Genomic DNA, 14,090 nt, shown 5'->3' with positions numbered 1-14,090 from the left:
GGTTTTGTTTTTGTCTAGTCCGGGTCAATGTGCAGCGAGGTAGCACAGAGAATAGGACCCGGAATCAGGAAGATCTGAGTTCAACTCTGGCCTCAGATGCTTGACTAGCTGTGTGACCCTGAGCAGATCACTTAACCTCTGTTTGCCTCAGTTTCCTCATTCATAAAATGGGGATAATAATGCCATGCACCCACTCCCAGGGTTGTAGTGAGGATCAAGTGAGATACTAATTGTAAAGTACTTAGCACAATGCCTGGCACATAGCAGGTACTCTATGTCTAAATATCACTTTATTTTTGATGATGAGTTTATGGTTTTTGTGCCACAGATCTACTTTAACCTCATTTCATAAGCCTTTATTTCTTTCTTCACACAATTTGTTGTGTTTTGCATTTCCATTATGGAGAGAGAATGAACCTGTGATTTCACTGCTATAGGGAACTTCTAGGATCTACCCCTCCTCTGCAACTCCTTGGCATTTGAATAGTGAAGTAGGTGGAGTGTTGGAGTCAGGAAAGCCCAGGTTCAAATACAGCCTTCCTAGGTGTGTGACCTTGGGCTAGCTACTTAACCTGTTTGCCTCAGTTTCCTCAGCTGTGCAATGGAATAGCAATTGCCCCTACCTCAAAGAGTTGTAGTGAGGATCAGATATCTGTGAAGTGCTTAGAGTAGAACTTTGCATACAGTAGTCACTTAATAAATTGCTAGCTTCCTTCAGTCCTATAGCATTTTCTGGAACACTACAAGGCTAAGTGTCTTACCTTGGGTTATAAAATCAGGATGTTTCAGAGGTGGCGCTTCAACCCTGTTCTTCCTGGGTCTGAAGTCAGCACTCTGTCCTCTCCACCACACTTCTGCTCATGGTTTCCCCATACACTATACTTATATTCCTAAAATTATCCAACCATCCTCTAATCACCAGACTTAGAAGTTCTTTGAATTCATCAAAGCAAGAAAACATATTTCAGGGCTGAAAACATTTTTCTTTCTTTGCTTTAGGCCACAAAGGATGGCAAAAGAGCTCAGAAGGCTTTATGTGAATGAAAGCAAACATTCTGTCACTGAAGTGTCAGCATCACTTAGCATGTGGGCAAATGAATGCCTAATGAGGATGAGAAGAAAGGAAAAATAAATGCCAATTAAGCAGCAGTCATAATAATGGACTTCTGGGCATAATTATCTGCCTTTGGTGCATTATAAAGCATGTGTTCAACTCTCCACGTCTGGAAGTGCCTTCCCCATCCATGGGCAGAATTGCATTTGAAGTTCTATTGTTTACTATGTGCATTTAAATCAAATATTAGTCTTCATGTGTTTAATATATAATAAACCCCCTTTAATCTGAATGCAAAGGACCCAGAGGAAAACAGACTTTGAATTCATCATGTTCTCATTATCCAACATTTTGACTAAAGAGCATTAGGGAAGTTGTCATCTGATGAGCAGCTGTTACTTTGAATAACGTGCTATTTTAAATGAACCAATATTGGATTAATAATTGTCATCGTTTCAGTATCACAGCCCTTGACTAAAGCCTTCCTGGGTGCACTGAGGTGAACTTTAGTTCTTGAAAGCTATATAGGCAAGCATAGGTATAGCAGTATGTGTGTGTATATGTGTATGTGTGTGTATGTATACACACACATAGAGTGTGTGTATATATGTATATATAATGTGTGCATGTGTATAGGCATATGTATATATGTGTGTATCTGTATATGTATGTATGTGTTGTGTATATGTTTGTCTATATATATACACATGTGTATATATTTATATACATGTGTTTATGTGTGTGTATATGTAGGCTCATGTATATATGCTATTATATATTGTGTACAATTATATAACATTCAATATTGCACAAAAATTATATATAATATGTTATATATTTATTAAATACATGGTCTGTTATATAAGGTCAAACCTGACTAAATTCTGTAGAGTTCAGCACCTGGCAGACAGAAGGGTGAGGACATTTTCAGCTACAATAATTCTCCAATACTCTCTCTCCCCATGTGTACATGAATTGTAATTTTCATGAGCTGGGGTGAGATTTGGGGGGGTGGGGATTCATGCCAAAAAATCGTAGCCCTTTCCTGTATCTATCTGTCCACATATATACATTATATATACATATATGTGTGTATGTGTATACACACACACAATATTCATGGAGAGCAAAGAGTTACCTTGCAATGACCAATTCGTTCCATTGGTTCCTCAAAGGAAATATTAGCTTCGGTGACCCTTCTTACTTCCATTCAGATGACAGGGTCCTCGATTCAGAGATGGTCACTGAGTCCATCAATGAGATCAGGAAAATCAGGTTTAGAGATCAGAGATAAAGAAACTGAGAAATAGTGTGGTCAGGGCCACGCAGCTTGTTAGTGTCCCAAACAGGACTCAAACCCAGCCCTTCCTGATTCCAAGTTTGCTGCTCTTTCTACCATGCTGTAATGAGTTCATTATGCTCAGAAATGGGGAGATGTATCTCTTTGCAAAGAGTCTCTAATCTTCAATTAGAAGGCGCTTGTCAATGGAAGGCAAGGGAACAGTGGTTTTCAGAAGATTTTCCTCAGTCGATATGCTTATTCATCCAGGAGCATCAAGTGAGCTCCCTAACCACCCTAGGGGTGTTGCTGAGTCCAGTGGCTGGCATGCAGTAGTTGTTTAATAAATGTTTGCTGACTGTACTGGTGTTATTCCTAGACTGAATACTCTCCTTCACCTTCCTCTCTCTATTATCGGAATTCTTTTCATCAATCCAGTCCCAGCATCAACTTAGCTAATTATCCCCACGTGATCCTGTCCTAACCTCTGTGGACCTCAGTTTCTTCATCTGTAAAATGAGCACTTTGGGGTGGATGAAGCAATCAAAAAAGATTTATTTAGTGCTTACTGTGTGCAAATCAGTCTGCATTTATTAAACTCCATTACGTGCCAGACACTTTACAAGATGCTATAGATTTAAAGAGAAAAATGAATGGATCCTGAACATCAGGGAGCTTACATTTTGTCCAAGGACAACCTCTAAGGCCTGTTCCTGCTTTAAATCAAAGCATCCTGGGATCTAAGAGGCAGAACTGTGAAGGAACTTAGGCACCATCAAGCCCAACTCCCTTGTTTGATAGAGGAGGAAACTGAAGGTAAGTGACTTTCCCAGGGTCAGTCAGATGATAAGTGTCCAAGGCAGGGTTTGAGTCCAGGTCTTACTAATGTTTTTAAATCCAAAGGTAAAGCTCTTCCATGGAGCTCTATACCCTCAGTGACATCTCAGAATTTGCTAGCAGTGTCGTCCAGGGTCTAGAGGCATCAAGTAAGTTTTTAAACCATGTCATTGCATTGAAGCTACCATTTTCATGATGTTTGTCCCTGGTCTAACAGCACAGAGATTCTGGGCAAAATTCTGGGTAAAACTATTATGTGTTTTCTGAAGTGTCTGCTTTTTTCCCCATTATATTTTTACTTATTTTATTTCCTATTTACATGTAAACATTTTTAAAACATTCATTCTTTAAAGTTTTAAGTTCCAAATTATCTTCCTTCCTCCCATTCCCACCCCTCCTTGAGAAGGCAAGTAATTTGATATTAGCGATACATGTGAAGTCCCACAAAACCCATATTAGCCATGTTGCAAAAGAAAACACACATACAGACGCAAACAAGGTAAACAAGAAAATTTTAAAATGCTCCAGTCTGCACTGAATTGATCAGTTGTCTTTCTGGTGGTGGATGGCCATTTTCATTATGAGTACTTTGGAATTGTCTTGGATCATTGTATCGATCAGAGGAGCTAAGTTTCTTGGTTTTTCTTTTTTTTCACATTTGTTGTTTTTACAATATTGCTGTTACCATATGCAATGATCTCCTGGTTCTGCTCCCTTCTGCATACAAAGCACGGTTCTAAGCACTGGAGATGTAAATATGAAAACACATACACTCATGAACACACACACTCACACACATACACATGTATTTATTGACCTAGAATCCATAGGAAGTCATTAAGGGTCATTGATTTTGGAGGGGTGTCAGTGATGTGGTCAAGCCTGCTTTAGGAAAATTAATTTGGCCATGATGTGAATGAATTAGTATGAAATCCATCTAATGCAACTCTCTTGTTTCATAGATGATAACACAGGCTCTAAAGGGGAAGGGGCTTCATGAGATCTTAGATTTAGAAGTGAGAGGAAGCAGAGGCCTCGTCTAACCTGACTATCTTTTTCACAGAGGAAGAGATTGAGGTTCGGAGAGCAGAAGTCACTTGTCTGCTCAGTTTGAAAATGTCTCACGTTCAGTTGTTATGAAGCTGGAGGGGTTGGGGAATGGTCAGCCAAGACTAGAGATCCACACTTTTCCTACTCTTTGGCATTACAAGCTCGTGGGCAGAGTCTGAGCCTTTGTCCAACGGGTTCTTAACCAACTGTAGGCACCATTTTTATAACAAAGTCAATGTTGCATTTACTTCCTGCCCATTTTGTGCTCTCCCAGAAGTTTTCCTGTAAGTTCTCTTCCTAAACAGAAAGAGCCAGCTTGGCAGTGAATTTATAGTCCTAATATAAATAGCAGGAAGGCAGCTGAGAATAGGGTTTCATGGGACAAACATCAGGAGGGCTTAAAATGTGGGAATATGGGATAAGATCTCACAGCTGTGCTGTGCTGGGCCCTTGGGTATTATGTTGTGGAAACTTGAAGGGGGGATGTTTGTGGGAGTGAATGTATGTATATATGTGTGTGCTGGTGTGTACAGATGAATATGTATATGTATATGTGTGCCGATGTGACTGTGTGTTTGAGTGTGTGTGTGTATAGATGAGTGTATGTATATGTCTGTGTGCTGGTGTGAATGTATGAGTGCTGGTGTGTGTCTGAGTGTGTGTGTGAATATGTATGTGTGTAGATGAATGTATGTGTATGTGTGTGTATGCTGGTGTGAGTGTAGGGGTGCTGGTGTGTGTATATATGTGTATAATGTATGGGTGCTAACATGTGTCTGAGTATGTGTGTATGCTAGTGTGAGTGTATGGGTACTGGAGTGTGTGGATGAGTATGTGTGTGTGTGTGTGTGTGTGTGTGTGTATGTGTGTATGTGTGTGGGCTGGTATGAATGTGTGAATGCTGATGCTGGTGTGGGTCTGTGTGTGTAGTTGAGTTTATATATTGTGTGTGTATGTGTACTGTTGTGAGTATATGTGTGCTGGTACATGTGTATATATGTATGTATGTTAGTGTATGACTTCATTTGATCTGAATAACAAGAATCATTCCTTATATTTACAGGTTGAACTGTAACAAGTTTACTGCTTTTAGTCAGTCAGTCAACAAGGATTTATGAGATGCCTCTTATATGACAGGTGCTGGATGGGGCCTGGAGACATAAATGTAAAGAATGAGCCAATCCCCCGTCTGACTTTGGATGCTAACCAGGAGCTTACCTCCCAGAGAGGCTCCGTAAGCAGAGGGCCAGGCCTCAAAGTCTCTCCCTGGTGCTCACCGTCCATCCCTGTGCCCTGGCACAAATCACCTCACTGGACCTGACTTGTCTCATCTGCAAACATGAGACAATGGGCCCAAGTGATGCCTGAGGGCCCTCCCAGCTCAAGAATGCTGACCAGATTTGGATGTAATCTTCACATTCATAAGCATTAAAGTAGTAGAAGTTAGTGCTGGAAGGAACCTTAGTGCTCATCTATACCATCTCTCATTTCATAGATGGGGAAACTGAGGCTGTAGAGGAGGAAGCAAGAATACCTCGTCTGTCCAACGTCTCCCCCTCCTCATAGTAAAGGATAAATCTGGGATCTAAGGCCAGGCTTTTGGGCCACAGTTCCAGGGATCTTTGATGCTTTCACTTGTCCCTCAACTCTGTGGGGTGGACATGGTGGAATCATTGCCCCACTTTTGCAGATGATGAGGCTCTGAGCTAGGTTAAATATCTTGCCCAAGACCACAGGGCAATTCAAGAGGTGAAACCTGCCCTCAGATCCAGGCTTCTTTTTGCCTTCAAATCCAGTGTTCTTTTTTGGATAACAAGTGTAAGAAGATGCGAAGACAGAAAGGGGCAGAGGAATTTCTGTTTGAAGCAGGAGACAATAGGGGGTCACTGGAGTTGACTGAATGGGGGAGTGTGTGTGACCTGGTCAGACTTGGGCTCCAGGAGTTTGACTGGGATGAAGGATTGGAACCAGAAGGACCTGGATGCAGACAGACCACCCCCCCCCCCCCCCCATCGCAGCTATTATTCAGGTGTGCAGTGATGAGGGCCTATGCCAGAGTGGAGGCAGGGTCAAGGAAAGGAGGGTCAGGCTTAGGGTGAGTATATATGTGAGTACATAAAAGATGCTGCCAATGTAGAAATGATGGGCCTTGAATAGAGACTGGATGTGGGAGGGAGGCTGAGAGACACTGAACAATTAAGACCCCCGGTTGAGAACCTGGGTGATTGGGAGGACAGTGATGCCCTCCGAGCTCTCGATGTTTACAGAAAGGTTAGGCAGAGGGGAAGGATTGAGGAAAAGATAATGAATGTAAGATATCAACGGGACTCCCAGTTCTAAGTGCCCGTTGGGTGGTCCTTCTAAGTGTCCAATGGGTGGTCCATTGGCTTGGAGAAGAGGACCCTTAGTCTGGCTAGTCTGTGGTAGTTGTCTTCCAATATTTGAAGGGTTATAAGAATAGTGAGACTTCAACTATTCAACTAAACAAATATTTATTAAATACTTGTAGTGTTTGAAAGGCCCTGTGTTTGTCATTAGAGATATAAAGTGGAAAAAAACAAAAGGGCTCTGGCCCCAAGTATAAGGAGCTCTCCCTCTACTAAAGAGGATGGAAGACTTACAGGCACATAATTATCCTGCAAGTCATTGATTCAATTCACATGGTAGGTCAAAACAAGCAATAAGTATCTTGGGTAGAGAGGAATGACCTTAGATGTCAGGAATGGAGAAATGTGGTAGGGGTGGGACCCAAGCTGGGCACTAAAGGGAGAAAGAGCTTTGAACAGGCAGAGGAACAACTAGGCCTCTGTTCCTGGCCTAGATAGAAACTACATGCAAATGCACCTAGAGAAGGCTGCAGGACAAAACTGGGGAAAAGTGAGTACCTCCAGCTTGGCTGGAGAGAGCTCAAGGCTGGAAAGTTAGATTATAGCCTGTTTCCAGAAGACTGAATGCCAAGAAAAGGAGTTTGTGTTTTATGTGGTATGGACCACCGATGGTTTTTGATCAGGAGAGGGATATGATTTAATGTTGTATTTTTAAAAAATAATGGCTTGGATGGAAAAAATGGAATGGAGTGCAGAGAGATTTCAGGCAAAGAGAGGCGTTAATAGGAAATGACAATAATCCAGACCAGTAGGAGTGGTGAGGGCCTAAACTGGAAGTGATCAAAAGTGAACAAAGTGTAAATGTTTTGGAAAGGAATGGGTTAATGCAGGAGAGAGAGTCATCATCCTCATTCTTTCCTCCAGTCATCTAAGTCCAGTGCCAACACTTCGATGTTGACAAAAGTCAAGAAGACTGTTGATGGCTCAGGATGCAGTAGAGGACCTTGGTATCTTCAATGTCTGACCAAACTCTAAAGATTTCACAGTGTCTGCTTTGACCTCCTTCACAGCCTTTGAAACAAATTTTTCAATCTTCCTTTGGTGTCCATCTATCACCAGACTCTTACCTGTGTGACTGGTTGTCAGGTAGAATGTATTGGATATTCTTCAGGACATTCGGATGTCATGGTGGCTGAGGTCCCCTCCAGCTCAGAGATTCTATGAACAACTGTAAGAAGAACACAGAAGAAGGAGCTTTCCAGATATTTATTCTTTCTAGTTTACAGGGCATTTTTAAGCCAAGATAACAATTAACATATTAATGACTCATCTATTAACATTTCAAACGAGCTAATAGTCTGTATGTTTATTCAAGGTCCAATGCCTATGCATAAGGTCATTAATAGCCATTAACAAATGACTAGTACTTTGCATTTCCCATGTATGTTTGATTTTCATAAACCTTCCATTTGACACTGGGGAATATATTTTCCCATTAAGGAATAAAACATGACTTGGACACATAAACAATTATAAACAAGGAAACATTTCTAAGCACTCAGTATTTATCGTCTTTACATAAATCTGAAGGTCTGTTTCTATAATGGCAAAACTGGGTATGGATTTCAAGGGTAAGTTAATGCTATTTGGAAAACATCCCCTTTGTTAATAAATATCCCTCTGTATTCTTTATACAAAACTTGGACAGGGGAAGAGGTATCAATTGGAGAAACTTGGTTTTCATCTTCCATATGGTAGACAGAAATGTCTTATAAAAGTCTATCCTTTTCTTGATATTCATAGAATCTGCCAGTCTTAGAGGTCATCTGGTCCAATCCTTCCTAGTATTGTCAACAGTAGTTAAACATGTTTATGGAGACAGGAACCAGCTCTGATTTTCCTGTAATTAATTAGAAGTTCCTTCTTAAGTATAATTATATTACATACCTCCCCTCCTTTCCCTTTCCCTTGCATTAGTTTTTCATTTGCTTTCTGTGTCTTCCTTTCAGAATCTTTTGATAGGACTTGTCTGGAAGCAATAGTCTGGATTCTGAAAGCAGATGTATAGCAAACAATGGGCGTTCCTGAGACCAAGGGGAAAGGACTTTTCCATAAGATAGAGATAATTTGAAAAAATCTACTTTTGGGAAACTCACCAGATATTTCTAAAGTTGAGGTGCCATTGAAGTCATTGAGAGTTTCAAAAAACAGGTTACCATTTTAAAGACAATTTTTTTTATCCAGCATAAGCCCAAAGGTGCTGTTCTCTGATCACCTGGAAGCTATGGTCTTACACCAGACATTCCTGTCATGGGCCCCTGGAATTCTGACTGCTGAGTGTTCACCTTAGCCAGCCTAAACCAGCCTTAGCAGACTGCTGCTGCTCTCTGGACGTCTTTGGGATTTCTTCCATCACCCTCAAATACTTCCAACCTTAGCTCCAGGAACAGGAGTCAAATCTACATGACCATTCCTGGAAAGGGTAGACCAATCACTGGTTCTGTCATTCCACTCATTATCTCTGTGACCTCCCAATCACTCCACACCTCCCTGGCTACCCCACATCCCTATTTGTGCTCTCTTTGCCTATCAGAATAAGCAACTTGAGTATGGAGATTGTCTTGCTTTTGTAATCTCACATAGCAAGAACTGAATAAATGCTTCTGTATTTCATATACTTCCTCATTCATTCAGCCAATCATTCATTCATCCATTAGCTCATTCATTGTGTTTAGCTCCAAATATCAGACTTAAGACACCAGGCTTGACAAGAATCAGAGTCAAGGAGCATGAATATGCCCTTAATAGTCAACTAAAAGACTATCTTTTGACACTCTCATTCATTCATTCAACATTTATTAATCATTTCCTCTGGGCCAGGTACTGGAAGAGATACTAGGAGAATTAAATGGTTTACCTAGATGACATTGTTTTATTGGAACCTCATAACAGCCCTGTGACTTGTGTTGTACAATATCCTTTCTAGCTCCACTCCCCAAAGCTGCATTCACATGGGCAGACTGGGGTCCCCAGAGGGTGCAGCTGACTATCAGCTGCTTTACCTACTCAGAATCTTGGCATTAACCATGAGGGGCTGTATTTTTGGTACTGGCACTCACAAGCCCCCACCGATGTGCTTTTCACTGACAATTAATTAGCAAACCAGACATCAGTTAACTTTTAGAAAATGATATTTATTAAGGTGGTATACCAAGAGCAGTTGGTATAAAACATTCCTATGAAATCAGTAGTATCTACACCTTCCCAGCAGCCTGAGCATGACCATCTCAAGATAACAATAATAGCTAACATTCATATGGTACTTATTATGTGCCATATACTGCATTAAATATTTCATTGTTTTGTTTGATCCTCACAACAACCCTGGGAGGTAGAGTACTGTTATTGTATTCCCATTTTACAGGTGAGGAAACTGAGGCAGAGTTAAGTGATTTGCATAGGGTCACACAGCTAGTAAGCATCTAAGGCTGAATTTGAACTTGGGTCTTCCTGACTCTGGGTCCAGGCTTCGACCTCTATCCATTATACCCTCTGGGTGCCCCTGTTTATTCACTTCCTGACTCCCTAGTTACTGCTATAGATTCCAATGGACTCTGCTACTGATGCTGATTTCCAGTGGAACATCCAAAGAGACCCTCTGAATCTTCAAAACTTATGACATTGCCCAGAAAGAGGTGAGAAAAGAGATAATGAGAGAAACTCTTTCCCAGAATTGATTTCTTCTCAAGGGTCTTGGCTGGGGATCCTTCATCATTAGACTGGGCAGTCTGACTTCAACCTGGCTTGCTATTTTGGAAACTGGCCCAGAGGTCATCAGACTCCATCTTAGCCCATCACAAGGAATTTCCTGTGGGCAGTCATCTGCCTTTACCCAATGAATAAAGAGCTTTAATCCTCTCAAATTGCTTAAGAATATCTTCACCACCAGATTATACTTTTTGATGAATTCACTTGACTTACCTAGGCCTTCTAGGATGACATTAACTGGGTGCAGGTAAAAAGTCAATCCTTAAAAAAGAATCTCACTTGCCATGAAAAGCAGCTTGGTGCGGTGCTGGAAGGAATGCTGGATTTGGAGTCTGAGGTCCTGGTCTGAACTGTAGTTTTGCTACTTAACACCTATGTGACCTTGGTAAAATGTGTTGTTGTGGTTGAGTCTTTTTCAGTCAAGTCTGAATCTTTGTGACCCCATTCTAAATTAATAGAAGGCATAGCCACTTTGGGGACCTCTAGCTTCTGTGTTCTAGCTCATTTGCCACACTTCTCCCACCACCTAGAAGCATCAGAATTTGGGACTTCCAAAAGGATGGTTGTTAACACCCCCTTATAAGCATTTAGTCTCACAAGTCATTAAGTGTAAACATGCTTTATTTATACCCCAAGTTAAGAAATTCATTTACCTTTTCCATGGACTTTGGCCTTCCCCCAGGGACCTTTACAATCCTTATGACCTTCCAGGGGCGGTATGTCTCTAGATCATTTAAGGTTTTCTATATTTTTTTCACTCAGGTCCAGTGGGTGTCCTCGCCACACAAAAGATAGCCTCATTTATCTATGACAAGCACCCTGTCTTGGTTCCCCTCCATCAGGTCCAGTTTTTCATTCTGGCCTGATTTAGGATGTATTCCTCTGGATTATCTCCTTCTTCCCTTAGACTGTGAGCTCTTGGAGATCAGAGCTCATTTTTACCTTTCTTTGTATCCCCATCTTTTAGTACATTGCTGGGCACATAGTAGGAGCTTAATGAGTACATATTAACTGAAGGAATGACTCTTCCAGAATCAGAAGAGATGTTTCTGGCTCTCCTCTCCAATAACTGTTTATAAAATTCAACCTCTTTGGTAAACAAAAGATCAGATTAATTGGGATGGAATCACAGAATCTCAGAGTTGGAAGGACTCCCAGAGGCTCTCTTACAGCTGGTAACTGACCAAGAATTCACTCTAAAGTATGCCCAGCTAGTGTTCATCCAGGTGTACGGGAGCCCCTCAATGACAGAAACCATCACCTCTCTGGGTGTCTCATTCCAACTTGGAAGAGTTCTTATTGTGGGGAAATTCTTTCATGCTTTAAGCTGAAATCCCCCACCATTGTTCCTAGCTCGACTCTCCAGGGCCAAGGGGAGCCCATCTAATCCCCCTCAACAGGGTGGCCCTTAGAAGGTTATCACTCCCTTCCTGCTGCCCTCTTTTCTCCCTCCAGCCCCCAAACCAAGTCCCTTCTTCTTCGGCTTTTTCTTCCTCTTACTCATCTGTTAACAGAGCTGAGGCTTTGCTCTGGATTTAAAGAATCAGTGCCTACTTGAGAGAGGGAGGGAAGAAAAGGGAGAGAAGGAGGGAAGAAAAAGGAATGAAAGCAGGGGAGGAAAGGGAAAACTAAGAGACAACATGATATACTTAATATACGTGGTTTCCCTTGCCCCTCCTTCCCAGACAGCTCACTGATATAACACACTACACTTTCTTGACTAAATCTTCTTAAAAGTTTCCCTTTCCCTTCTCTCTTTTGCTCTTTTCCCTTCTTCCCTCCCTCATTCTTTCATTTCATTTCTCTGCTCAGAAACTTTCAATCAATCCAGATTGATTTTGTAGACCTCTCCCCATACAATTTTGAACCCCCAAGAACTGAGACAACTGACCAGGAGCATTCTTCTGCTTATGACCACCAAGACATTATCTTGAATAGTGGGACTTTTTTATATTGGTATTTTATGGACATATGATATGTAGGGGAAACACAGACATCCTGGATCCATAATTTCAATTGACATCTTCACATTCTCCTATCTTATTGTGTTTGTAACCTATCTGATTAAGAAATTACTTTCTCATATCAAGATTAACATATATGGAGACTAATTTTGGCTGACAAAGGCATCCTGAGCCAGGAAGGGAGAGAGGGGTAAAAGGAAATTGCTCTGCAGATGTAAGGTCTACTTTGTCTGTCTGTCCTTGGGCTCATTGTCTTACCACGAGCTCCCATGAGTATCTCTATATACATGTTCTACAAGCCTTGAGAGAAATAAAAACTCATACGTAGTCTAATTTGGTTTGTCTTTCTAAGAGTGGACTTAGCAATGGTTGACAATTCCTAAATTGAATTCATCCTTCTTAGGGTGGCACCCAAGGCTTTCCACCTCATATGGTTCTATTTTTTCAACCTTAACTCTTATTTCTTTCTATGCACTTAACCCTCCAGCCAAACTGGAGAAATTTTGAGTCCCTGGCCTCTGTGTCCTGGGCTGCTCTGAACCCAGTGCTCAAGAGCGTCCCCCTCTCTGCCTGATGAAATCTTATCTAGCCTTTGAAAAATCGGCTCTTCCTGGAAGCTCTCCTGGATCATTGAGTGAATGTAAATAGTACCTGATTCTCTTTTGGCCAGCAACTCTGAAGGTCTTCCCCTCCCAGTTGGATTTTTTTCCTTTTCTTTTTGATAAAAGGGGCCATCCCTTGACTCACTGCTTAAAGAAGGCTATTCACTGAATAGGCATTATCTCACTCAAAGTGAGAACCTGAAAAGACCTTAGTTTAAAAGGGCCAGGGTCCCCAAGGTCTCCCACTGCATCCTGGATCATTTTCAGTCATCCTGATGGATATCTGGCCATTGGACCCAGATGGCATGGGAGGAGAAAGTGAGGCTGGTGACCTTGCACACTCAAATCAAAGTCAACTGCAAGTCATGTCATCATTTGTCTGATGTCATGGTCCTCTTTGAAAATGAAGGACAAACTTCACAACCTTGATCACTCCAGTGGGTTGCACATAACACCTTGTTTTGTCATTCCTCAATGTTCTCATCACGACCATACTATATACTGTATATTTCATTTTAGTCTCTAATCACTTTATAAAGCTGCAGGATCTATGAATACGGGAACTGTATTGTGCCTCACCTTCCCCAACATCCACTTAGCTCAGTTCCCTGAATACAGCAGGTATATTTAAAAAAGATAAATTTGACATTGTATTTCCTTCTTTTAATTTTTGTCTTTCCTTCCTTCCTTCTTCCTTCTCTCCCTTTCTTTTTTCTTTTCCTCCTAATTCTCTTTTTCCTCTTCTTTCTTCTCTTTCTTCTTTTCTGTCTCTGGATAGAGTGCTGGGCTTGGAGTTAGGAAGACTCACCTATTGCTGCCTTTGCAGCAATACTACTATCACTACTATACTACTATTACTACTGCTGCTGCTGCTGCTGCTGCTGCTGCTGCTGCTGCTGCTGCTGCTGATGTTTAGGCTCTTTTTTGATCATGGTTTTCAGGTAGTCCAATATTTCTTAAATTATCTTTCCTGCTACTGCTGCTACTACTATAATTGTTGCTATAGTAAAGTTAAATTAGATCTGATAGATTTAGGGAAATTAATACCTCCACTGAGACCCAATGGATGGTGTCATGACATCTCTAGGTCATTTGAATAAATCTTATGACATCCAATGAAATGGTCATTAGTCATGAAAAACCCAAGCCAGCCCTTTGTGCCCAACTGCTTGATTTATCTGAAAGAATTGCTTTTCATTCCTGAGCCCT

This window comes from Notamacropus eugenii, chromosome 2, assembly GCF_028372415.1.
Source record: "Notamacropus eugenii isolate mMacEug1 chromosome 2, mMacEug1.pri_v2, whole genome shotgun sequence".
In the NCBI taxonomy this organism is placed as follows: Eukaryota; Metazoa; Chordata; class Mammalia; order Diprotodontia; family Macropodidae; genus Notamacropus; species Notamacropus eugenii.
The sequence above is the reverse complement of the archived record's forward strand: the minus strand, read 5'-3'. Positions refer to the sequence as shown.